Source organism: Dermacentor variabilis, chromosome 8 (assembly GCF_050947875.1).
Source record: "Dermacentor variabilis isolate Ectoservices chromosome 8, ASM5094787v1, whole genome shotgun sequence".
NCBI classification, from domain to species: Eukaryota; Metazoa; Arthropoda; class Arachnida; order Ixodida; family Ixodidae; genus Dermacentor; species Dermacentor variabilis.
The window spans coordinates 130,654,946-130,682,116 of NC_134575.1; positions in this window are offsets into that span (position 1 = coordinate 130,654,946).

Genomic DNA, 27,171 nt, shown 5'->3' on the forward strand with positions numbered 1-27,171 from the left:
CGTAAATTCTAGTGACTGTTGGAAGCGGAATTTCAATTTAGGGCTTTAATTCTGGTAAAAGATCTTCAGAAATTCGAAAGTGCGAAAAATACAGAAGCACGATGCTTACAAATTAATAACTCCGCATCAAGAGCTGATATCGCGGTTCTGTAAACAGCATCCTTTATACAATTCAAAGCGGACAAATCCAATATACCGATTTATATCTTACGCGAAGTCGTTACGCTGTGAACAGGGGTTGTGCAACAGCTGTATTTCCACATTACTAAACTTTTTTAGATTCATGCGTAACAAATCAATTTTGTCCGCTTTAGATGTGCTGTTAGATGCAATATACACAATTGTGATATCAGTTTTTGTTGCCGAAAGACAGAGTTGTAAACTTGATGGTTTCGTTTCCTGAAAATGTTCGATTTATGCCAATTTTGAATAAATAAATGATGAGCTAAATCAAAAATTCTAAACCAACAGTCGCTAGATTTTAAGTTTTTTTTTAAGTGCAACAAACCGTGTAAAATTTGATGCAGTGGTTGTGGAGAAAAACGAATTCTCCTTTTACATATATTTAGATAGGACCACCAGATCTCGAGCTAAAGGTTCCTCTTAAGGGCTACTTTCCCCACTATCGCGTCCGCGTGTAGAGCAAAATCCCAAAGGTAGCGCAATACCAGCCTGACCTGCAGCGGAGGTGAATTAAGCGCTCAGCTCTCCCCATACGTGGGCGGGTCCCGAATGTAACGCCATGCCAGGGCGACCTGCAGCGGAGGTGAAGCAGGCATTAAGCACTCCCTATACGTGGGCCGATCCAGAAGACAGTGCAATGCGGGGCCGACATACGGCGGCGGTGCAGTTCGCCATTAAGGGGCCCACATACGAAGCTTTGCTGGTCATCTTTCTTCACAGAGTGGGAGGGCAGTGAGATTTTTTACTCATCAAAGATCAGGTCATCGACGGCGAAACCAGGGACACCAAAGCCGTCCTCGCGCTCGACCTAGAAAGTGCCTTCGACAAAGTGACGCACTCTGCCATCCTCGCGCATGCATCCCATCTAAACCTAGGCGAGATGTCGTATGAATATTTCAAATAGTTCCTCACCGGCAGAACGGCGGAGCTCAGAGCCGGCGACCTGAAGACGGACAAGAAGACATTAGGGAGCCCGGGCAGTCGTTATGATTCTAGTTGCCAAAAGACTATGCCAGCTTGAAGGACTGACGCACACGATATACGCGGACGACATTACGCTGTGGGTGGACGGGGGCAGTGTTGCCCGCATAAAATCCACACTACAGACGGCAGTCGACATGATCGAAGAAAGCCTGGAAGGTACGGGACTGCGTGGCTCCCCAAGTAAGTCAGAGCTCCTGCTTTACCAATCGATCAAAACGCACAGAATCAAGAAGCAAAGGAAACACGAAAAGATCAAGATCCGCACCAGGGTTGGTAATACAATACCGACGGTCAGCAAGATCCGAGTCCTGGGTATGACGATTGAAGCGCTCGGCAGGAACGGAGACGCCGTCATTTCCATCATGGATAAGGCGGCCAACGCCACCAGACTGCTCACGCGCGTTACCACCAAGAAGGGAGTCATGAAGGAGGAAAGCATCAGACTTATACACTCCTTCGTACTCTGCCACATAGTGTACGTGGCAGCCTTCCACAAGTGGGTGAAAAGCGAAAAGAACAAGCTAGACATCCTAATCCGGAGGGCTTACAAGACACCCCTAGGTCTTCGTGAAACTACCAAGACAAATCGTCTCCTCCAGCTGGGCATTCACAACACGCTCGACGAGATCGCTGAAGTGCAAAGAGCCGCTCAGTTGCAAAGACTGTCAACAAATGCCGGCAGAAAGATCCTGTGCGGTCTAGGCATCGGTTATCATGAACAGCAGGGACCAAAATGCCCCGTCCCCAACTGCGTACGACGGAACGTGCGGGTTGACCCGCTGCCGAGCAACATGCACCCGGAATTCAACGAAGGCAGAAGACGCGCTAGAGCCAAGGCACTGACGGACCTGCACGCGGAAGACACCGGTGCCAGATACGTGGATGCAGCCGAATATGCCGGCCGCGACGGCTTCGCGATCCCGGTGGTCGACTCCGGAGGCAACATGCGCGCGACCGCCAGCACATCGAGCAAGCAAGTGGAGGAAGCAGAAGAAATAGACATCGACCTGGCCATCATAGACTGAGAATGCCACATGATCCTCAGTGACTCCAGACAGGTGATGAGGAACTACGCCAAAGGAAGAATTGCCCCAACGGCGGCACGCGTCCTGCTCCGACAGGCAGACCGGGACAAGAGTACTCGCATTAAGTGGTTCCCGGCGCACGCAGGACAAGCATCGGAGAAGCATGCCAATCGCAACGATAAAGCATACGCCCGAGCGCGAGGACTAACCGACCGCGCCAAAGGCAATGGCTGCCCGCTGTGGATCAGCGCCAAAGACCGTGTGACCGGCTATAACGAACTGACCAAGGCTTTCGGCTGGCCCGCAGACTTCTCCCGCCGCCCTGCAAAGGCCTACAAACAAGAACGCTTCCAAACACGGCGCTATCGCATAGGACATACCCAGAAGCGCACCCCCATGACAAGTGCAGAGCGTGCTGCAGGGAGACGGCCACATTCGAGCACATGCTATGGGATTGTTCCAAACATTCAAGCGAAGCTAACTCAGGACGTATACTGACGCAGCTTGAGGAAGCAACGCGGAGCAACGACCAAGAAAAACAACTCCAGGCCGTCCAGCAGGCCAACGAGGCGCTGGCTAGGCAAAAGCCTGGCGAGCGGGGAACGGCGAGCGGGGATTCTCGCAGAGCACCCGCCACGTTGACGACGTGGGCCACGTCCGAAGCGCGCCTTCGCGCTTTACCTCAGGCTCAATAAACGTTTTCCCAATCCAATCAAATTACTTATGCGCGTTTGTCCTACATGCGTCTGCCATAAAAACAAGAAGCAGGTATGCATAGAAAATCTGAGGTGGCGGCGGCAGGTGGTAGCGCAGAAGTTAGCATGCCCATCCCCTGCACGTACTTATATCTGCATTGTCATGGGTTCGTGGTAGTGATAGCGACCAAAGCTCTACTTTTTCTGCGCACTCTAGCCATTGTGAAGCTAAGGATGTAGTTAGCATGCCCAGCCACTGAATGCAAATTGCAGCAGTTACGGGTGGTAGAATCCCGCTGGGGCTTATTGTGAAGAAAGCTTCCTTTTCCTGTCCACTCTTGCGATGTTGAAGCTAAAATGAGGAGGAGGCCTGACGGACACAACGTTGATGGTCACCATAACAGAATGGATGGACGACCTGAGGAAGGAACAAAGCACACCAAGTTTTAACGCGATAGCGTTAAGGAGCTCGTGTCGCAGAAAAGCCGGTGTTGTCGGCGTCGGTGTCGGGTGTCGGCGTCGGCGTCCGCGGCGTTGGCCGTGAGCGATAAATCATGGCAGGCACTTCATAAATAAAAAGCAACTTCCAAGATGGGCTGGGTGGGAATCGAACCAGGGTCTCCGGAGTGTGAGGCGGAGACGCTACCACTCAGCCACGAGTTCGATGCGTGAAAGCGGTACGAAAGCGCGTCTAGTGAATGCGGTGTTGCCTTAGAAACTAGCCGTAGAAAGTTATACTGCGGTGTATATCGGTAATTATGAGCATGTAACTTACAAAAGTCGCATTTACACGAATAGCGAAGTACGTTTCCGCTACATTTATTCTGCGCTTACCACACACGCAGAGCCATCTTGCGGCAAACAATAGACCCCCTCCTCTGAATGTACGGCGCTGCCCCGACAGGTATCGCGCCGCGCGCGCATTGGGGCTGTGCGCGGACCGGTGCCAGGCGCCTCGCGTCCCCGACTCCCTCTCCCCTGACGACGCTTCGCCGTGCTCCCACACGGGTTGCAGAATCAAGCGCCGTTCCTTTCTTTAGATTACTATCTATCTATCTCTCTGCCCGTGCCGATCACGACGTTTGGCTGGCGTAGATCGTTTCCCCCTCCGAGACACCGAGTTCTTTGCTTCGTTCCGTTCGTTCAGGCGCGCGTTTCGTTGCCGCGCCGAACGCTGCGTTGCTCGACGCTCACCGCGTGATAGGTGGGCGCAGAGTCCGATGCGGGGCGCCTCGTAAGTGATCACTGTCTGAGCGCATTGTCTTACACCCCTTGGCGGGTCGACGGCAACGCTGTCGCGTTCCACTCTTGAAGGCGAAGCTTAAGCGTCCTCCAATTTTTTATCACTTGTCCTAGAGTAGAGTGCTACAATGGCTAGTATGCCCTCATGGGGATGGTAGACCGAACTGCTTCTCACTGCTAATACTGGACTGATACTAAGAAAATACTCCGTTTCGCAGACACCACGCTACACTGAAATTATCAAAACAATATCAGTTTATAAACTGATAGTGCCATTATCTGGGGTCCTTGTGTGTGTGGACAGTATAAAGCTCCTGGCAATGAGATGGTAGTATCTTTGTTTTTGCTGCAGTTGCACACAAACAAAATTCGTTGAAGTGATCGGACAGCAATCTACCAGCGGAGACGAACCCGCAAATCAAATATAATTGCTGGTTTCAGATCTTCCAATGTACTTTGCGTTTAGCTGCTATCTGTAATATCTCTTTTTCTTTTTGTGCTCTTATGAAGAGGAAAACTCCACATTACTACAATATCAACAAGAGTACACAAGATATCCTGGCTTTGAATCTGTGACCACGTACCTCACTTTTGTACATTCAGCACATGTAGTATTGGGGCCACACGTTTGAGCAAAATGATTAGGTTTTCGGTCAAGGCACTGTGACAGGCGGGAAGAAATCCTTCCCATGCCCGGTCGAAACAATACCATCTGAATTCTTATTTATTTACACATAGTTTTTCAAAAGTCACTACAACCCTTTATACATTTGCTTCGTATGAGTTACGTACTAGCTTGCCTCGTCAATCTCAAAAATGTATTCTCTTTGCGGGAGAAGGCTTTCGTGAAAAACAACGCAACATAACAGTAAAACATCCAGCAAGGTTTCTATCCGAGTGGTAGCTCACCTTGAGGGGTATTGGGTAACAATTATTATTATACGTACTTTGCCATGATGAAAAACATGCAGAAACACCACTGGTGTTGTCTAACTATTCGTAAACAGGCCCCCAAATTTCAATTGACCCACCCCAAAAATTGACAGGCCCACCCCCAAATTTCAATTTGGCACACCCTCAAATTTAAATTCGCCCACCCTCAAATTTAAAGTCGGCCACGCCCGATTTTCTTTTCGCCCAGCCTTAAACTTCAATTTGGCCCAATCCAAAATTTCAATTGGGCCACCCCTAATTTTCAAGTTGGTCCACGCACGAATTTCATAAATCGTCCTCCAAATTTCAAATCGACGCACCCTAAAATTTAGGTTCGCCCACCCTCATATCGCCCCCAAATTCCGATTGGCTGCCCCCGAGATGGCCCCCACAATTAGGTAGGACCAACCCTATATCACCCCCAAATGCAGATTGGCCCGCCTCCACGACACCACCAAATTTAGGTTGGCCCACTCCAATACCTCCTGCAAATCGAGGTTGGCCCACCCCCATATCCGCCCCAAACTAACACTGGCCCACCCCTTGATCACCTCAAATTTAGGATGGCCCACCGCAAATAAACCACCAATTAAGGTAAGTCCACCCATATATCACCACCCAATTCAGCTTGGCCCAGCCGGACATCACCCCCATGGTTAGGTTAGCCCGTCCCCATATGTCACCCAGAAATTTAGTTTGGCCCACCCCCATATCATCCCCAAATCCAGGTTGGCCCACCCCCATATCAGCCTTAGCTGATATCAGCCTTAACTGATATCTGCTAACTGGTCTGGCCCATCTCCCTATCACCTCAAATTTAGGATAGCCCACCGCAAATCACTCCCACATTTAGGTTAGCCCATCCCCATGATGATGATGATGATCCCCATGACACCCTCGATTCAGCTTCGCCCAGCCCATGGTTAGGCTGGCCCACCCCCAATATTCCCCCAAACTTAGGCTTCATCATCATCAGCCTGGTTACGCCCACTGCAGGGCAAAGGCCTCTCCCATACTTCTCCAACAACCCCGGTCATGTACTAATTGTGGCCATGCCATGCCTGCAAACTTCTTAATCTCATCCGCCCACCTAACTTTCTGCCGCCCACTGCTACGCTTGCCTTCCCTTGGGATCCAGTCCGTAACCCTTAATGACCATCGGTTATCTTCCCTCCTCATTATATGCCCTGCCCATGCCCATTTCTGTTTCTTGATTTCAACTAAGGTGAAATTAACTCGCGTTTGTTCCCTGACCCAATCTGCTCTTTTCTTATCCCTTAACATTACACCTATCATTCTTCTTTCCATACCTCGTTCTGTCGTCCTCAATTTGAGTAGAACCCTTTTCGCAAGCCTCCAGGTTTCTGCCCTGTAGATGAGTACTGGTAAGACACATTTATTATATACTTTTCTCTTGAGGGATAATGGCAACCTGCTGTTCACGATCTGAGAATGCCTGCCAAACGCACCCCCGCCCATTCTTATTCTTCTGATTATTTCCGTCTCATGATCCGGATCCGCCGTCACTACCTGCCCTAAGTAGATGTATTCCCTTACGACTTCCAGTGCCTCGCTGCCTATTGTAAATTGCGGTTATATTCCGAGACTGTTAAGCATTACTTTAGTTTTCTGCAGATCAATTTTTAGACCCACTCTTCTGCTTTGCCTCTCCAGGTCAGTGAGCATGCATTGCAATTGGTCCCCTGAGTTACTAAGCAAGGCAATGTCATCACCGAATCGCAAGTTACTAAGGTATTCTCCATTAACTTTTATCCCCAATTCTTCCCAATCCAGGTCTCTGAATACCTCCTGTAAACACGCTGTGAATAGCATTGGAGATATCGTATCTCCCTGCCTGACGCCTTTCTTTATTGGGATTTTGTTGCTTGCTTTATGGAGGACTACGGTGGCTGTGGAGCCGCTATAGATATCTTTCAGTATTTTTACATACGGCTCGTCTACACCATGATTCCGTAATGCCTCTATGACTGCTGAGGTTTCGACAGAATCAAACGCTTTCTCGTAATCAATTAAAGCTATATATGAGCGTTGGTTAATTCCGCACATTTCTGTATCACCTGATTGATAGTGTGAATATGATCTATTGTTGAGTAGCCTTTACGGAATCCTGCCTGGTCCTTTGCTTGACAGAAGTCTAAGGTGTTCCTGATTCTATTTGCGATTACCTTAGTAAATAGTTTGTAGGCAACGGACAGTAATCTGATCGGTCTATAATTTTTCAAGTCTTTGGCGTCCCCTTCCTTATGGATTAGGATTATGTTAGCGTTCTTCCAAGATTCCGGTACGCTCGAGGTCATGAGGCATTGCGTATACAGGGTGGTCAGTTTCTCTAGAACAATCTGCCCACCATCCTTCAACAAATCTGTTGTTACCTCATCCTCCCCAGCTGCCTTCCCCTTTGCATATCTCCCAAGGCTTTCTTTACTTCTTCCGGCGTTACCTTTGGGATTTCGAATTACTCTGGACTAATTTCTCTTTCATTATCGTCGACGGTGCCACTGGTACTGTATAAATCTCTATTGAAATCCTTAGCCACTTGAACTATCTCATCCATATTAGTAATGATATTGCCGGCTTTGTCACTTAACGCATACCTCTTATTCTTGCCAATTCCTAGTTTCTTCTTCACTGTTTTTAGGCTTCCTCCGTTCCTGAGAGCATGCTCAATTCTATCCATATTATACTTCCTTATGTCAGCTGTCTTACGCTTGTTGATTAACTTCAAAAGTTCTGCCAGTTCTATTCCAGCTGTAGGGTTAGATGCTTTCATACATTGCCGTTTCTTGATCAGACCTTTCGTCTCCTGCGATAGTTTGCTGGTATCCTGCCTAACGGAGTTACCACCGGCTTCCATTGCGCACTCCTTAATGATGCCCACAAGATTGTCGTTCATTGCTTCAACACTAAGGTCCTCTTTCGGAGTTAAAGCCGCATACCTGTTGTGTAGCTTGATCTGGAATTCCTCTATTTTCCCTCTTACCGCTAACTCATTAATCGGCTTCTTATGTACCAGTTTCTTCCGTTCCCTCCTCAGGTCTAGGCTAATTCGAGTTCTTACCATCCTGTGGTCACTGCAGCGCACCTTGCCGAGCACGTCCACATCTTGTGTGATGCCAGGGTTAGCGCAGTATGAAGTCTATTTCATTTCTAGGCTCGCCGTTCGGGCTCCTCCAGGTCCACTTTCGGCTGTCCCGCTTACGGAAGAAGGTATTCATTATTCTCATATTATTCTGTTCCGCAAACTCTACTAATCACTCTCCCCTGCTTTTCCTAGTGCCTATGCCATATTTCCCCACTGCCTTGTCTCCAGCCTGCTTCTTGCCTACCTTGGCATTAAAGTCGCCCATTAGTATAGTGTATTTAGTTTTCACTCTCCCCACCGCCGATTCCACGTCTTCATAGAAGCTTTCGACTTCCTGGTCATCATGACTGGATGTAGGGGCATAGACCTGTACAAACTTCACATTGTACCTCTTATTAAGTTTCACAACAAGACCTGCCACCTTCTCGTTAATGCTATAGAATTCCTGTATGTTACCAGCTATATTCTTATTATTCAGGAATCCGACTCCTAGTTCTCTTCTCTCCGCTAAGCCCCGGTAGCACAGGACGTGCCCGCTTTTTAGCACTGTATAGGCTTGTTTCGGCCTCCTAACTTCACTGAGCCCCATTATATCCCATTTACTGCCCTCTAATTCCTCCAATAGCACTGCTAGACTCGCCTCACTAGATAACGTTCTAGCGTTAAACGCTCCCAGGTTCATATTCCAATGGCGGCCTGTCCGGAGCCAGTGATTCTTAGCACCCTCTGCTGCGTCGCAGGTCTGACCGCCGCCGTGGTGAGTTGCTTGGCAGCTGCTGGGGACTGAGGGCCGGGGTTTGATTGTTGTGTTCATATAGGAGGTTGTGGCCAAGTAATGCACCAGGGTGGCCAATCCTGCTCTGGTGAGGGAGCGCGTTACCGGTTCTACTCACCGGGATCAGGCCACACTCCAGGCCTGTTCGTGCAATGTTATCAACACGCGGATTTTTTTTTAATCCGGTGGAAAATTGCCGGCACCGGGATTCGAGCCACGGACCTCTTGCACGCGAGGCGGGTGTTCTACCTCTACGCCACCGCTGCAGTGGCATAGAGGTAGAACACCCGTAGAGGTAACTTAGGCTTACCCACCCCTATATCACCTCAAATTTAGGTTGGGGCACCCCCATATCAGCCTCAAATTCAGCTTGGCTCATTACCATTTCACCCCAAATTTAGGTTGGGCCACTCCCATATCACTACCAAATTCAACTCGGCCCATTCCTGTATCAGGCCCAAATTTATGCTTATGCCACTTCCAATTTCAAGTTGGCCACCCCACCCCTTTTTCTAAAGACCTATGTATTCATATGGGAAATGCGTCATGCTTTTTGGCGTTACAGACACGATTTTACACAATTTTACTACCAAATTGGTGGGGTACTCGCGAAAGAATGTTGCGCATTTATAGCAAATGCCCCGTACGAGGGACGCCATACGTTGATCCTAAATACTGACGACTAGCCAAGCTAGCTTCTCTGTAGGGCGACCGGGGCAGACACAGCACGGGATATTTATTCAAATGGTTTTTTTACGGCCACACCTACAGATTCATACCACTTGGCGGTAGGGAACACATTAAAAGCAGCTATTAATCCACACGCTGCACATCTTCTCCTAGTTGGTGCATTTCTTATTTGAATGAATCTTTAGAAATAATTAACGTTCGGGCAGCGACTCAGCCTAGCAGACCCTTTGTTCGACATGAATTTTGGATAGGAATGGCACTGGCCACAGGGTGGCATTGTGGCCCAGGTGGACCTGATTCGCTCGGAGTATGTGCAATTAAGGACAGGCGAAAGTCGAAGGAAACAGACCTTCGAGAAGAACGCAATAAGAATAGCCATTTCGTTCTCCCAGGTTCCACGCTACAAAGCAAGAAACTTTTTTTTGCATTACACAAAGCTATGCGCAAGCTTCTAGTTATGATGTCCAATGAATAAAATCTTCATAAATGCGTTGACTTAACAAATGAACACGACACTAATATGTTTTAGGTAGGAAAAATATAAAACATAATATTTGAAAAGAACCACTGGAAAACCAGAACCGAAAGCAAACCTAGAGTTTTGTGTTCCGGCCATCTAGTGAGAGACTACAAAACTAGGCCCTATGCGGCTGAAAAAAAAATTACGAAGCGGGAATCGAACCGCGGCCACCGCGAAGTGGGACTAAAGGTGTCCGCGATTCGACCACTCGGCGAAGGCTTCTGACGCTTCCCCATTGGTACGCTCATCTTTTTATAGATACCACGTGAATTTTCACGACAATGCTACAAAAAACGCTTTTGGGAACAGAGTTACGCCATGTGTGGAGAGTCGAGATAGGCATCGATCGAAAGCTGAGTCTCCAGACTACAAACGCTGCACTGGATATTACTATAGATGCCGTAGTTTAACGAGAAGCATCATTATTGCCTCGAAAATCGAGTAAAAATTTTCGTCGTTTCCTTAGGCTTCCATTGCTAAATCTTTAACCGCTGTGGGAACAAAATTCTCACGTGCCATAGAGTGATCACTCATTTGGCTCGTGCGGATTGTCTTCCAGAACACGTCTGTCACCTGCCTTTTTCGATAATCGACCTGCAGCTTTTGTTATTCGCGAAAAACCCGCTTGTTGCATTGAAAACGCGCTAGCTTCGTGCCGGGGCCGCTTGGGGCGCTCGTTGGTACGTGTACACTAAAGCTGGATATGAATGCTGTCGTTTACTCACAGCCACAAGTGCCGCGTGTGTGGGGCTGTCAGCGGGCAAATGTGCCAGAGAGTTCCGATGATGATGAAAAATTTATTTATCCCTCTTTAAAGGAAGGGGGCAATGGAATAGAGGGTGGGGGGAGGAATAACTTGAAGTAGGCGTCCTTTATCCTCTCAGCCCACTCCAAGATGGCCTCCTGAAGATCGGGCCGGGAGCTGCGCAAGGCAGCCTCCCACTGCTCCTCACTAGATATTAATTGCTTGAGGAAAGGGGCAAGGGGGTGCTTAGAGCACCTCCACATGATGTGGTTTAAGTATGCTTTGGGAGAGACACAGAATTTACAAGAGGCAGAAAGGTAAATTGCAGGATGAATGCGGTGGAGGAATAAGGGGACGGAAAGGTGCGAATCTGCAGCTGTCGCCACAGAACTTCACACCTACGCGGGGATTTGCCCATGAGTGGCGGAAAGGTTAAGCGGTCTAATCGGAAGTGTGTACAGTTGTTGTGGTAAGTAATAAGTCGATCCCGCGCTGTAAACGGCACCTCCTCCGTGGCGAGGTCCGACACATCTGATGCCTGAGCCATGATGGTAAACTCTCGGGCACTGGCATGAGCCGCCTCATTTCCGGCAAGGCCCGCATGCGCGGGAGTCCAAATTGATGCCACAGTTTGATGGAAAGGATGGGCCAAGAGGAGAGAAAGTGCCGGCTTAGAGACCCCACCCGCTCAGAAGTTATGTATGACTGCTTTGGAGTCGCTAACGATAACTGATGAATTTGGGATTGTGAGGGCCAGGGCTATGGGCGCTTTCTCCGCCTCCTCCGAGGAAGAGCCAGGAATGGAGGCGGCCGCAGCGACCTGGCCGTGAGAGTTAATGACTGATATTGCGTAATGATTTCTGTTCCCATATTCGGCGGTATCAACATAGAGCACGTCTTTGGAGGTGGGGAATTGATTTTGGAGAGTCTTTGCTCGCTGCGTCCTGCGCTGTTTGTGATGCACAGGGTGTTTGTTTTTAGGAAGTGGGGGATGCAGAAGTTGTCATGTATGTGATGTGGAATGGTGTATTTAGTCTTGATGATGTGTGCCGGAGTGATAGAAAGAGTTTGTAGAATGTGTGGACCTGTTGCGGTGTTAGAAAGTATGCTATATTGGGATGTGAGGTGGGCTTCTGTGAGTTCAGTAAGTGTGTTGAAAGTTCCAGTAAGCATTAGCCTTTCAGTGGAGGTACGTATGGCACACCCAGAGCGAATCTATATATTTTGCGTAAAAGAGTGTCGATCTTATCTGATTCTGATTTAAGGAAATGTAGATATGGTGTTGCGAATGTAATCTAACTGATAACGAAGGCCTGACTCAAGCGGAGAAGTTCGGCCTCCTTTAGTCCGCCATGTTTATTGGAGACTCGCCCTAGAAGGCGCAGGGTGTGATCGACTGTGGTGTGGAGTGTATGTAGGGTATATGTGTTGAGCCGGTTGCTTTGAATGTGTAAACCGAGCACTCGGAGCCTGTCGACTCTAGTAACGGGGATTCGGTTTAGGATGACCTGCATACTATACATGTGTTTTCCGGCCCCTCGGTGGGATGGCAGAAGAAGTAGCTCGGATTTTTGAGGGGAGCATGTGAGATTCATAGCCCCGGCATGAGCCACGACGGCGTCTGCTGCGGCCTGTAGAGTGCCTTCAATCTCTCCATCGGAGCCGCCAATCGTCGAAAGAGTGATGTCATTGGCGTAGAGTGAAAACTCGAGATCGGGAATAGACCGCAATGCTTGCGCCATCGGCATCATAGAAAGATTAAAAAGAAAAGGGGATAGCACTGAGCCTTGGGGCGTGCCGTAGCTACCTAAAGCGTATGAAAGGGATTGCTCTGTGCCTATATGTATCGTTGCGGTACGGTTGGATAAGAAGGTACTTATGTAGTCATATGTCTTTCCGCCAACCCCAATGAGATTAAGCTCTCGGAGGATGGCGGAATGTGAAACGTTATTGAAGGCTCTGTGGAGGTCCAGACTGAGAATTGCTTGCGTATCTAGACTGCTATTGGGTGTAATGATGTCACGCTTCATTCGAAGCATGATATCTTCGCATGAGAGAGATTTTCGAAAACCTACCATTTCTGATGGATAAAGATTGTTGTCCTCCATGTATTTACTGAGTCGATTAAAGATGACGTGTTCGAGTGTTTTACCTAGACAAGAGGTTAGTGATATAGGCCTGAGATTAGAAGTGTTGAGTGGTTTGTTTGGCTTTGGGACAAAAGTAAGTTCCCGTTCAGTGGAGGGGCTAGTGTCCATGGGGCGGTGTGAAGAGGTTTAAGGTAGGGCTTATGGATGATGAGTCGAAAGGGTCGTGTTAGAGAGAGTGGCTTCAGAGGTTGAAGTAGAAGGGTGGCGAGATTGGAGTTCAAGTTTAAGTCTTTGAATTTCGGATTTTAGAATTGTATTTTCTTCAAGCAGGGATTCATTATTAGCAGTCTGGTTTGAGGAGCAGTTGGCGGAGGCTACCTTAGCCCAGCTTAACTGGGGTGGGTTAACTGAGGAGTTGGCGAGAGTAGGGCTTGATGATTGAGCTGGCCAGGTGATGTCATGGGTTGCATAGCCAGGCCCGCGGTCCTTGCTTTTGCTGTGACTTCTTCGCCGGCTTGAGTCGCGAGTGTGGTCGAGACTGGGAGTTCGGTTGGTGGGTGAAGTGTCTTGTTTATGCCTGAGACGTGTAGGGCGCGGTTTCAACCTTTGTTTGCACAGTGAGGAGCCGGTTTGATTGTTTCCGTTGCACACAACACATATCGGGTCACATTCTTGGTCCATGGGTGCGTCTTTAATTCCACACTTGGGGCAGAGTGTGTCGGGGGCATTAGTGCAGACGTCCTGGCGATGACCAATCCCGCGGCATCGGGTGCAGGCTTCTATCTTCTACCTGAAAGGGCGGCATCGAAGTGAACAGCCGTCGTAGTTGACGTACACAGGGATGAGTTTGCCTTGGAATATGACCATGATGGTTTCAGTAGTGCCTAGGCGTCGTGCACCCCCAATAGTCAATGTTGGGTTGCATCTGCGGAGGGTTGAGGCGATGTCATCTTATGAGTAATCTGGGGGCAAGTGAATGCATCCTCTGCAGGTATCGATGGGATCGGCCACATGGGTGGCGACTTCGTAAGGGTTACCATTGAATTGCAGACTCTGGATGTTGTGGTAGAGATCTGCACGTCCCATGTCTGGTGTGCTGATTAGAACGGTATTGTTGATGGTGTGGACACGAATTTGGTCAGAACTGGTGCGGTCAGTGATGGGGAGCCCCGCAGCCTTGAGGATGACTTGTCTGAGGATGCATGCATGGATTCCAGCACAGTTGAGGCCCCACGAACTCTTAGGATGATTTTATAATCGCTGCGCGGCAGCGTAGGGGGCTTCGGTTCTGCTCTTGATTGAGTCCTATGAGCCACTGTGGGGTGGGCTGGTGGCGAAGGATGCTGACGCTGTCGTGAGAGGTTATCGTGGATCTCGCGCCAGGTGCGCGCGCCATCGCGCTCCGTTCCTGCGCCCATGCTAGGCGGCGCTAGGCCGAGCAGCGGGACGGTCTGCCCAGAGCCCTAAAAAGGCCTGCGGCTCACGTAAGGGACGTCGGAGTTGCCAAAAGAACTGTCAAGAAGTGCCGATAATACTCACAAAGTTCCAGGCAGGAAATCAGGCTCTTGAGTTCGGATGGTTAGGATGCTGGAAGCCTACATGCACTCTGACGCTAACAGCCTGGCAATGTCAAGCCTACGCGTTATCCATAGCCCAAGAAGTCTTTGCAATTCTGTTTCATTTTTACATTTGTGTGCGCTGTGCCCTTGGCTGCGCCAAAACAAGAAAGGAGAGGGGAGGTGGGGCACATCGATGGTTGGGCGTCTAGCAGCCCTACTGTAGCGGTCAGTGCCCTGAAAAAAATGATTACGTTCGCTGATAGTAATGCGGACTTGATAATTTTTCAGTACTATTCATTAGACCTTTCTACCGGCGGTTGTCATGAACAAAGAACCCTTTTATTTGTCTTTATCTAGTGCCCTCCCTTAATTTCTGCATAGAGACATCGCCGTTAGGTAGTGCGCCCTTGCTAGACTGTTTCGCTGTATATCTTATTATGTGTATTGCATGCTTCTACATTGTTGAGCATAGGAATCTGCAGTCACATACAGAGTGTTGGAGTAATTACGCACCAGTTTCGTAAAACACGGATCATTCAGCGCCAATAAGGTCAAGTGCGTGTTTTTCGAAGTTCCCGAAATTTCAGTCCCCGACACCTAATTAAAAGCAATTGGATAAACTTTATTGCAACTTTCATTGCAAAGATGTAAATTATGCAGCTGTAAACAATAATAAAGGCCAGAATGAAGTGTATCCGGCATGGCCCCCAGGGCATTCGTTTGGAAGTTCCCGATATTTCAGTCCCCGGCACCCAATTAAGAGCAATTGGATAAACTTGATTGGAGCTTTCATTGCAAAGATATAAATCAGGCAGTTGTAAAGAATAAGAAAGTCCAGATTGAAGTGTATCCAGCAGTTCAGCGAAGTATGTAAAATTACACGTAACTAAGCACCCGCTTGCACGTGATAGCGGCGTCGCTAATCATTCTGTTTCAAAACAGCTTGTTCTCGTTACAATAAAATTCAAGCAGCGCTAGACAACAGGGCCAGAAACAGGAGGAGAGTTAATTGTAAGGAGGAGAGTCAGTTGTAAGTAAATCAGCGCCGTGTTTGTCTCCTCCTCTTTCTGGTCTTGTCGTCTAGCGCTGTTTGAATTTTATTGTTACCATGGAACACCAACTCGCCCAATCCGCTGCCCTTCTGCTGTCCTCATAACTCGGCCGAGTGGTAATGATAACAGCTATACTGTTCTTTCTACAACGTGCAAAATACTTCCGGCGATTATTGCATACAACAAACATACTCTTCCTCACTCATTTTTCTTCCTAGGATGAAGTTGGGTATTATTTTTATTGAGATAGTAATTATATGGGCACTCTAGGCACACTTCTGCCGTCGGCGTCGCTGTGAGGTTTCGCATAAGGTCCAAGGGCAATAAAATCGATGTCGCCCGCCCTATGCCGTGTGTGCGAGTGAAAGCATGCGAGGGTGAGCCGGCGAATGCGGTTCGACCTCGCATGCACGACCGAGGAACGCGGTCCGGAAGCGTGCCCTCTCATGTCGCGCACGAGCAAGGGGTGTTTGGCGAGGGAGGAGGGGCGTTCTTCTACGGCGGCAGCTAAGGTGCTTCTATATCCTCCTCGCCTACCACTCCGTAGAGAGTGGAGACAACCGCGGCGTCTACTACGGCGTTAGGCACGCAATTGGTGGCCACCGTAGTAGACGCCTTTGGCGGACGCCGCAGGGACGCGTTGCCGGTGCTCGTGTGTCTCGACAGCGATCTGTGACGTGCCCAAGTGCGCGCCCGCACGGGCGTCATCTTCAAAGCGATCTGCGATGTTTGCAGAGAGCCCGTAGTGCTGGCAGCTTCGTATGCGCTCTGCTTTGGACGTTTCGTTCGCGTTGAAACGAGAGATGCAAGTAGGTCAACTCGTTTGTTTCTGCCGCAATTCCTTACCCCAGCATTTTCCCAGACAGTTTCCGCTGTCATCGAGCAAGATGTGTTCATGGTTATTTGTGCACATGTGACACCGCACTTGTCAATTTAGTTAAAAGACGTTGGCGGTTTAGTTTATTTATTCTATGATAGAATGGTGTAAGCGCGACGGAAGGGGGCGTAGAAAGAAGCAGACACGAAAAGACAGTGCTGTCTTTGTGTGTCTGTTTCTTTTTATGTCGTTGTTCAGACACACTTACATATTCTATCGTTGTTAATTTTGTTAGCAAGCGAATGTTTACAAGTTGATACGGCCACTGTAGCTACCATCCTTACTTCACATACCTAGCCACTAATTTGCTATCGCAATTCGTGCTTCGCCTTTCACGCAAAACTGCCACTTTTTTCATTACCTAAGCTGATGTCCGCGACTTACTGACGGTTTCTCGATAGGACTCTGAATAACATAAATTTGGCCTTTTTTTGCGTTGAAGTATCGGAGCTTCGTCCGTGGCAGCCTGGACAATGCACATTTCAGGGGCAACAATGTTACTAGACGAAATATCGGTTGAAAAATAGCAGGCTGGAAATTCTGATATGCTTGACATGGAAATATCAGCACACAACATACCAGTAACAATTTATTTCGGATTATATTTTTGCCGAATCAAGTACAAAATTTTCATGTCGGAAAGAAAGTCAGAAAGTACACCGGTTCTTGTCAGTGTAGCAACCTAAAACGCGGAATCCTACAAATACGCATTATCAAGCGGCACATAGCGGTTAACGCGATTGAAAATTTTAAGCACGTTAATTATTTATTTAATTAATTTATTTATTATACATGTAATGCTAGCCTCAGATTCCGAGGCAATGGTAGTATTGTAAACAAATTCAAAAATAATTGCATGTAGCGCCTAGGAATACTCACAAAAGATATCCACAATTGTAAATACATAGGTGTCATAAATGCAGGATAGTGTACGCTATGCGACCGCTGCTGCTAGATTACAAAGCAAACTCGGACCACTTTCTTGAAAATAGTTCACTAGCCATGCAGTCGGCGATCTTCTGTGGCAAAGGGTTTCAGCCTCGGTTTGTGCAGGAAACAAAGAATAACACTAACGCTCCAACCACCGGCACAAGCCGGAAAGCTTCAGCGCGGGCGTCAAATGCGTCAAAAGCGTCGGTCGGGAACTCGGCGAAGCGGAACGTCGAGCAGTGATTATGTCTACTGCCGATGCTAGAAGTTTGCCGACGCGCGGCGAAGCTGCGCCGGCGTGCACCATGAGAGGCTGCGACGCGTCGCAGGCGTCAACCAATCGGAGGCTGCGGAGCCTCCGGCTGCTAGGCCTATGATGGCCGCCCGTACGAAGGCGCCGGCACCAACGATCGTCCGAGTTGCTTGGGCGTACGACGCGCGCGACAGTGTTCCTGAAAGACAGTGTTGTAATAGTATGCCGACGACGACACGACCGACGACCGTGGGTTGGGGCAGTGCGACGGGGATCCGACGCGACATAGAACGACGCCGACTAATCCAACCTGCCCACTGGGTTCCGCCGGGCTCATCTCGATCGTCTGCTAAAACAGCCAACCAAATCACGATTACCGCAACGTCTGTGCTTGTTGTATGTGTATTTTGTTGTGCTCAATACGAATGGAAACATGTTGACGAGTTCCGAAGTCTGGATAATCAGCACTCGCCTATCGCCGATGTTGTTTACGTTACGCGTAGGCCTAGCGGGTCCATCGAGTTCGTACCTGGCGAGTGAACGAGGGCAGCTAAGAAACTCTGTGCAAGGAAGTGAATTTAGTAGCAAGGTTGCATTACAGCGATTTGAAATGGAGTTTGCGCGATGAAGCTCGGCGTGCTTGCTGTCAAGACCGGAATCCATCGTCACCGTTGACGAAGGCAGCCGTAGCACTCTCCGGCACATCTGAGAAATATATGATCACATGCGTCGTGTATTTTTTTTCCGATTTGTGCATTTTACGACGTTAAAACGTCTTTAAATTTGAGGAGAAATAATTCGCGTGTGATTCCACGCGATCGCCAAGTTGCCCTTCGATACAGCTGCGTGTGAACTTTGCTCAGCTTTCAGGCATCAGTTCCATGTGCGCGAGAACTGAACCAGAGATATCCGTGAAAACAGTACAGGAAGAATAACTCCGCTAATGGCGGGGTAGCACGTATAGAAATCAGTGGCCGGCGATAACCGGCAAATAGTGGCCGGCGAACAAATCGACGGTTTCGGCCTTGCAAAACTGCACGGAAGGCGCAACCTCACCGGAAGCCTTCATCGTACACGACGACACTTCCTGATCGATTGCTATGGGTCATGCTGTTTGCTGTTGCCGTGCTGCTTCCGTACTTGCTGTTCGCGTGAAGTTCGTTGTGTGTGTCCGAGAAGCATGGCCGGAATGATCGCCGACACTGAATTGCTGATCGCTGCTGTTGAGCAGCGGCCAGCTTTATGGATGGCCCGGCACCGAGAGCACAAGAACAAATTTGTGAAAGCGGCTCTGTGGCGTGAAGTAGCGGCCGCCGTCATGCCCGTTGGTGTAGGCATTGAAGGTGAATTGAGTGGCGGATTTTGATGCTTCGCTTATGTCAGCACTGTTACTACACATTCTTCTGATTGTCGTTTGCGCAGAAGGCGTTGAACTTGTCCAGAAACGATGGAAGTCGCTACGGGACAAGTTTCGGCGCCTCGTCTTTGCCCACAAGGATCAGCTTAGAAGTGGCGCCAGCCAAGAGGATGCCGAATCGTCGGAGAGTTCATGGCCCTTTTTTGACGCGCTGCTGTTCTTTAAGTACACAATGCAGACAAGGGTTTAAATATTAATTTTGCCAAAATTTTTTGAAGTCATTTGCACACACAGCTGCAGTTCTGTGTTTGGATACATTTATTGTATGAGATGCGTTCTAAAGTCGAAACTTTGCTATAGCGGCTTTACTGCTTATTTCACAACATATTAAGCACTGTCCCCCTCAAAGTAGCCCCTCTACTGGCAATACACTGTTTCCATCGTTTCTTCAATTTTTTGGTAAGCCTCGTGGAACGATTTCTAGGATGGAGTGCAGGTCTGTTGCCACATTGTGTAGAATGTCCTATGTGGTTTGGAAACAATGCCTTTTAAACATAGTTTGCAGTTTGGGAGACAGGAAAAAGTCAGCTGGGGCTAGGTCTGTAGAATACGGTGCATGGGGCACAACAGGAGTGTGACGTTTTGCTGGATAGCTGCGGACAAGGAGCGACATGTGGGCCGGTGAATTATCACGATGCTACATGCAAGTCTGGTTTTCCCAAAATTCAGGACTGTGCACAGCAACCCTCAAATGTGCCAGACTTCCTTGTTTACCATGTGACCCCATGGTACAATTTCCTGATTCCTCTGCAGTCAAAAACACAACCAACATCACCTTGCTGTTTGGCTGACTCATGCGTGTTTTTTTATTTGATAAGGAGACCCTTTGCTCACTCACTGTGACTGCACCTTCGTTTTAATGTACACCTTTTATTACATTCTGAAGGAAGCTTTCATAGGGAGTGGCAAGCAGTTTCTGGCCAATTTCAACACAAGTCTGCTTCTGGTCATCAGTCAACAAATGCGGCACGAATTTTGCAATGACACGACGCATCTCAAGTTTGTCACTCAAAATTTAATGGCATGACCCTGCACTGATGCCCACTTGTCAGTTACTTCTAGAACAGTTAAATGACGATCTGCACAAATTACAGCACTAACTCTCTCGACATGGTCATCGTCTGTTGATGTGGAAGGTTGTCCAGACTTGGGATGATCGCCGACTGTCATTCTGCTGTGTTCAAGCCGCTTAAACAACTCGTAGAACTGAATGCTACTCATCCAGTTCCCCCTTTTAGCTTGGCTATGCAATGTCATGTCTGTGTGAACGTTTTGCCAAGTTTGTAGCAAAATTTCAGTCACATACACATTGTTGTTCAAGCTCTTTCATTGTCACTTGGGCACTAATCCGACAAACAGCTTAGGCACGTGCTCAGTTCAGCAGCTACAACGCGTCATGTAACAGGCAGAGTGAAACGCGGTAAATGGCAGTTTGTTGTCTAAGCCTGCCACTATGTGTGCGCAGCAGCTGCAGTACACTCCCTGTGCATGTTGGCGGGCTATTTATTAACAAAGTGTAGCTTCTTTTTAGCTACCACGTATAGTGCAGCGTGTGCATTTTTTGAAGTACAAGCATTGATAACTGACATAGCTGATGTTGTTGAATATGCGCACAGGTGTGCAAAGACTTGAGCAATGCTATCCTTTGCAGATACATGTTAATGTGTATACATGTGTAGATATACATGTTTCCGGATCATGAGACGGAAATAATCAGAAGAATAAGAATGGGCTGGGCTGCGTTTGGCAGGCATTCTCAGATCATGAACAGCAGGTTGCCATTATCCCTCAAGAGAAAAGTGTATAACAGCTGTGTCTTACCGGTACTCACCTACGGGGCAGAAACCTGGAGGCTTACGAAAAGGGCTCTACTCAAATTGAGGACGACGCAACGAGCTATGGAAAGAAGAATGATAGGTGTAACGTTAAGGGATAAGAAAAGAGCAGATTGGGTGAGGGAACAAACGCGAGTAAATGACATCTTAGTTGAAATCAAGAAAAAGAAATGGGCATGGGCAGGACATGTAATGAGGAGGGAAGATAACCGTTGGTCATTAAGGGTTACGGACTGGATTCCAAGGGAAGCGAAGCGTAGCAAGGGGCGGCAGAAAGTTAGGTGGGCGGATGAGATTAAGAAGTTCGCAGGGACGGCATGGCCACAATTAGTACATGACCGGGGCTGTTGGAGAAATATGGGAGAGGCCTCTGCCCTGCAGTGGGCGTAACCAGGCTGATGATGATGATGATGTTAATGTGCTGTTCCTTTGCTCACTTTCATTGTAAAATGCAAGGGCGATTTTTCTCTGTCCTCTTGGACAGCTACTTTTGCGTCACAGTTACCTTCCTTGAGTACGTCATTACCGAATACAAGTGTCCTACTTCTGCAAATTCGGGCTTCTGAAGTGGTTATCTGGAGATGAAAACTGAACGGCACACAACGAGAAGTTAGTTGTGGGCACATCTTGTTATGTACTCTTGGATTTAGTGCAACCTGCAATGTGCGAGCGCTTTGCCAAGCATTCTCACGTAGCTTACATTGAGTGCAATAGTATTTCAGTGGCAGTAACATGACCCCTTTGCTTCTAATCAGCAGTCCGGTCATGCAAAGCTGCAGGTAACTTTATGGTGCTTTGACATACCCCACTTACTAAAATGAACTCTATGCGCTCACTTGCTGTATGGAAGTTGCTGTATGCTACTTTTGAAAATGAAACTAATCTCTTCAGGTCGAGGTGCCTTAACTACCACAAGCGGTAACATAGTCCATCATGTACTTCCTCCAGCAGGAAGTAGAAACTGTGATTGCGATTTAGGTGAATGATATGAACAGACCAAACATATCGGTGCAAAGTGGGCAGGCTAGGCTTGCTGAAACAAAGACAAGGCATCTGTTAGTCTAGATAAAACGTGATTAGCTTGAACAAGTCAGTATTCATAATTGAAAAAAAAGCACGAGCACTGCCGCACACAGAACGGGCAGAGGGCAAATTTGCCTGACTGCATGACGCATGACGCATGACGCTCCACCAAGCCATTAATTCGTCACCTCATTTCATGTGTAACATTTTTACATGCATGTTTACACTGCAAATTCTAACTAGTGTTTCGGGTTTTACAGACTTTTTCATTATTTGCATATCTAGTCATTTTGAAATTAAGTTCCGCACTTACTTCACTATTCTGCAATACAGAAGTGGTACCTTATAGGATTTTCGAAGCTAGAGCACAGTGCTTCTTTACCCTTAGTGACGTGCCAAATGACAAAGTGCAAAAGTTTTTAAGTTTGTTATTTGAGGCAATCTCTTGTGGCTACACAATTGCCACTGTAAAGTTTCATGCTTTGGGACACGTGTGATGCATTGACAAGGTCAACATGCTGAAAAGCAAAATGTGTACTTTTGTATTGTCCCTTGCTTACATAACCACATCAAGAGGAAGAAAATGAGAAAGGGCACAGCTCGTGCCCAGTGAAAAGAATAATGCAAGACATGTTATGAAAATTATATACATCTTTGTCTTGAAGAAATACGCTATTGCAATAGTGCTAATGCAGGGAATATGACCTATGAGCAGCCACAGAAGAGTTGTGGCAGTGGATGGAAATTATGGTCGTATTACACATGTTGGAAAGGCCTGGTCTGGCTACTGCATTTTCGCACTAAAGTTGTGGGGGCTGGTACCATAAGATGCATTTTGGTGCACACCTATGTTTTGCCTCAAGTAGGGCTTTCTCTTTTTGTAAGCTGTCTTGTTTCCCTCAAAACGAACCTTTCTGCTGATATAAGCTTTTAGATGCTCCGATACGCACCTTTGGCTGCTCTATAGAGTTGCTCTAAAACGGCCTCGGCCAATCGCATATCTGTAAACTTGGTTAGACTTCGAGGTTTCGGTTTCATGATTACAGCAGTGCTGCAAAGTAGTTGGTGGTGGCATTATCTATCACAGCATAACAATATGCTAACAGCAGTAATAGCATACAAGATAAATCTGGAATACCCGTTAAAATGTTTATTTCATGTCATTGTGTGGAAAGAGTTTGCAAGACAAATATTTGTACATATTGATAGACACGTTTGCCCTTTTTGTTTGTGTAGGACGTCGGACAATTACACGTCATATCAGACAAGCCAGTGCGTAAGTCCTGGAAGCCAGTCGGCGAGCACTGGAAGCCAGGCAGTGAGCCCAGCAAGCCAGGCGCCAAGGCCTGCAAGCCATCTACCGAGCCCTGCAAGCCAGCCAGTAAGCCCTGCAAGCCAGCCAGTGAGGCCAGCAAGCCCAACTGCTAGCTGTCAGCAGAGTGCACAGGAGCTTCTTAACAACATCGTGCAATTTGAAGACATAGATAGAGATGTTCTCCTAGAAGGCTCTGTCTTGCATAGTCTTACAACCACCCTCCCGGCCACCACTTTGCCAGCTGCAAACGCATGCAGTGCCAACTACTGCGCTTAGGGATGTTCAAAGAAATGCTTTTACCCCCCAGCGCAAAGGCAGCAAAAGAAAGCACGACACTAGCGAAACAGACACACATTTCGGCGGCCTTTGCGAAGCTCTGAAAAAAAAAAAAGTGTACCGAAGTGTACCGAAGAGAAACACCCTGTATAGTACTATTGCAGCCTGTCTGGGCAAAGTATAATTTTTTATTGTAATTGGCCTTTAACTTGTACTTTTGACAACTCAACCACTTCACACAAAAAATATGCATGGAGAATACTGCATGGAGAATGCACTTTCTCCTTGGCGGGAGGGGTGGTGGGTAGTGGCGGTGATGCACAGAAGATTGTGCATAATTATGTTTCTTCCAGCAGCTTGCTGAAAGGAGAATGCTTGCCTTACAAATTCAGCAGTGATGCTTAATTCAATTAACCTAAGAAATTTTACATGCTGAAACAGTGTGATTATGGGGCCTGCGGTGGCAGGGGCAGATTAATTTTGACCACCTGGGCTTGTTAAACGTGCATCCAATGTATGGTGCATAAGCGTTTTTGCAGTTCCCCTTCAATGAAATGTGGCCGCCTTGGCTGGGATGGCTCTGATGTTTGTATCAGGCCAAACTTTCAAAATGAACTCGCGTGAAGTGACCTGCTACCATATGCACGACTGAAGAGACCAGCTCTTATTATTCTCATGCTGATACAAGACAAATGTGGTATGTGCATGGGGTGCTACTGAATCCACTTGGACATTAATGTTTCAGTAACAAATGCTTACTACAAGACTTGTGCATTGGAATGCCTTTCCCAAACTCAAGCTGTTGATGTGACTGCAAACATTTTTCTTTTTTTAGCACGAATGTTAGTACTACAGTCGAACGCACTTATAACAATACTCAAGTGCCACTAAAATGACATTGTTATATAATTGATTTTTGTCAAGTCGGGTTGCATGAAAAAATCGAAATGGGAGATGGCAGAGCTGTTGTGAGAACACTATAATGGCGCGGGGGCCTGTGCCCCACCCCACCACGTTCCTCCATCAGGCTGCTGATTGTGTTCACTCGTTTAACTGCCTCTTGGGCGCTCCGATCTCATGTACCAAGCCACGGCTGTCGGCGTTATAGAATGGCACTGCTATAACAACTGCTAAGAAGGGTTACGTGTGGCAAGTGATATGCGAGCTCCGGCAAGGCATCGCTTTGGTGGCTCCAAAAGGGGCCTTTAAGAGTGCGAGAAGGTTGCCGCGGCAGCCTGTCAGCTTGAGAAATCCAGACGAAATGCTGAGGCGAGATCGCACGAGCATCCCGCCAGGTACTTCTCACTGGCTTGTACGAGTAAACCCTATGTCCGTCAGCCTTGCATGCTTTACGCAAACCTTGCCGTCATCCTTCATGAAGGCATCCAGGTGCTCCACATAGTGCAGTGAAAGGTTCCTCACGAAAACAAAGCACTGGAGGCACAACATCATCTGGCGGTCCTTCTGTGAAGACAAAGTTGAGGCTGCCTGCCCTACCGAGTCATTGCTGCTGTCGCGGCCGTTGGTATCCAATGCAAGCATGTTTGCGACGATCGCCTCATCGGTTAGAAGCACTTGGTTTCCACATCTATAGCTGTGTGCTTTCTTTACACTGGCAACATTGTGCGTTGTCGATGATCAGTGGGCGGATCATTCATCTCCCGTTTCAGCATCAAGTCAGAGAAGGCTGAGAAACTACGTGGCCAGGAATAATTTCGCTGCAGCCAACAAAGGCGAACACGAGCGATTAAACTCTTTGCATAAGTGCACTGAATGAGGAGCCAGCGAACAATCTGGGAGCAGTGCAGTTGGCGCGGTCCATTCATGTTTCAGAGTGTGGTGCAACTTGGAGCTGTGGGCGCTGCCCATTCGTGTTCGGAGGAGTGCAAGAGCGGCGGGAGAGAGGTGCACGAAGAGGGCTAGAAAATGAGCGTACGGCGGCCGTTGGGGCAGTGGGCCATCGTTCAGCAGCTCGAATTTCTCGTTTTCATTTTGTTTCTTTTCAAGGATTTGGTATTTCAATACCTTCTGGCATGGACACCCAGCAGTTAGACTTCATCGCTAAAACCAATAACGCAGCAGCGGGGCATTGTAGTAAGTGGGTTATTTCACTATGGAAAACATACAAAAGTTGACTGTGCAGCAGCTTTTCATTGTTATAACCAACATATTATTAAAACCGGTATCGCTATAAGTGGGTTCGACTGTACATACTATAACTTTCACAACTGCTGCATCACCTGTACACAGCACCGCAAGATAGGCATGGCAGATAGGCTGCCATTGGCTAGTGTCATGCGTTATTAAATCTGTTGCATTATGCACTGTGTATTGAAGCGGGAGTGTTGACTTTGCAACTGTAATAACGTCAAGAGTGCTTTGCGTTGAGCAGATGAAAAGTGCAAGTGCTTGTAGCACACGAGAATATTTCAATACACATGAAATCTACTGTGACATGAGGGCCCCCTGTGCACTGCTGAACTTTAATGCTTCTTGTTGAATTTGGTGACGTCTGTGATTCATGTTCTTCACCGTTCATTTTCAATTGCATGCCTTACCATAAACATGCCATGTTTAGTCTTGGAGTTTATGTGTTTGTACCTGAAATCTTGATATGCACCTTTGTGTCCGGAGTCCAGTGGTGACATTCTCAGGTTATCGTTTTTGGCAGCACCTTCTATTTCATGTGACGCAGTACAAGGAATGTTGTATGATTCAAGCGGTTGTTTAGTCAGTGTGCACTGAAAGTGATCATCCAAGCTTACATTGCCTGGGTAATGAATTGCATCAAAAGTGTATTGTTGGCAAATAATTCCTGGTGAAGCCCAGAGAGTGGAGGGACATTCATAAAAAAGAAAAGACTTTCCTTGTTTTTCTAGTTTACCTAATTTTCTTTTATAGAACACTAGTAGAGCCATATTGAGTACTTTTTTTCAGTGCGATGTCAGGAATCTTTTTCTAGTCTGACAATGTTCTTTCTTTCTTTTTTAATATGTATTGAACAAGCGCAATAAAATTGTATGTGCCTAATACTATGCTTCCTGATATTCCTTCTGAAGTCTAACAATGGTTGGCTATCCAGTTCTGTGTTGTGCAATAAAATATACTACAGGAATTGTGTATGGCGCAAACTTAAATTGTGAAGGTGACGGAAATGAGTTTGTTGGGAATCAACACAAAAGTCACCATGCGCAATGAAATCAGGGGAGGAAGCTTTTGAAGAAGTGTGTTGATGATGTACAATTACATTGGGAAATGTTTGGTATTGTGAAATAAATCTGGACACTTGAAGCAATTATGCATCTTTGCACTCTGTCACGTTGTCAGTGCTTCTGTAGTACAAGTCGGCAAAGGACAACCAAAGACAACTATTCAAACGTTCAGATTGCCATGTTTCTGGTATCTGATGTTGTCATTTGGCAATGTCGGCAAAGACTCGCTTGATATGTTGAAACCAGTTACAAAACATGGTCGTTATTCAGTAAAAGCTTGCCTTGCAATTCACCAGCTGCTCGATGTGGAGACCTCGTGATACAGTATTGATGCCCTGATACCCTAGAAAAATGGTTACGTGCTGCATGGGACTTGCCATTGATTTTCTGCCCAGCTTGCAAGGGCACTTCCATAGACATTTTTTATAATTTCAGCT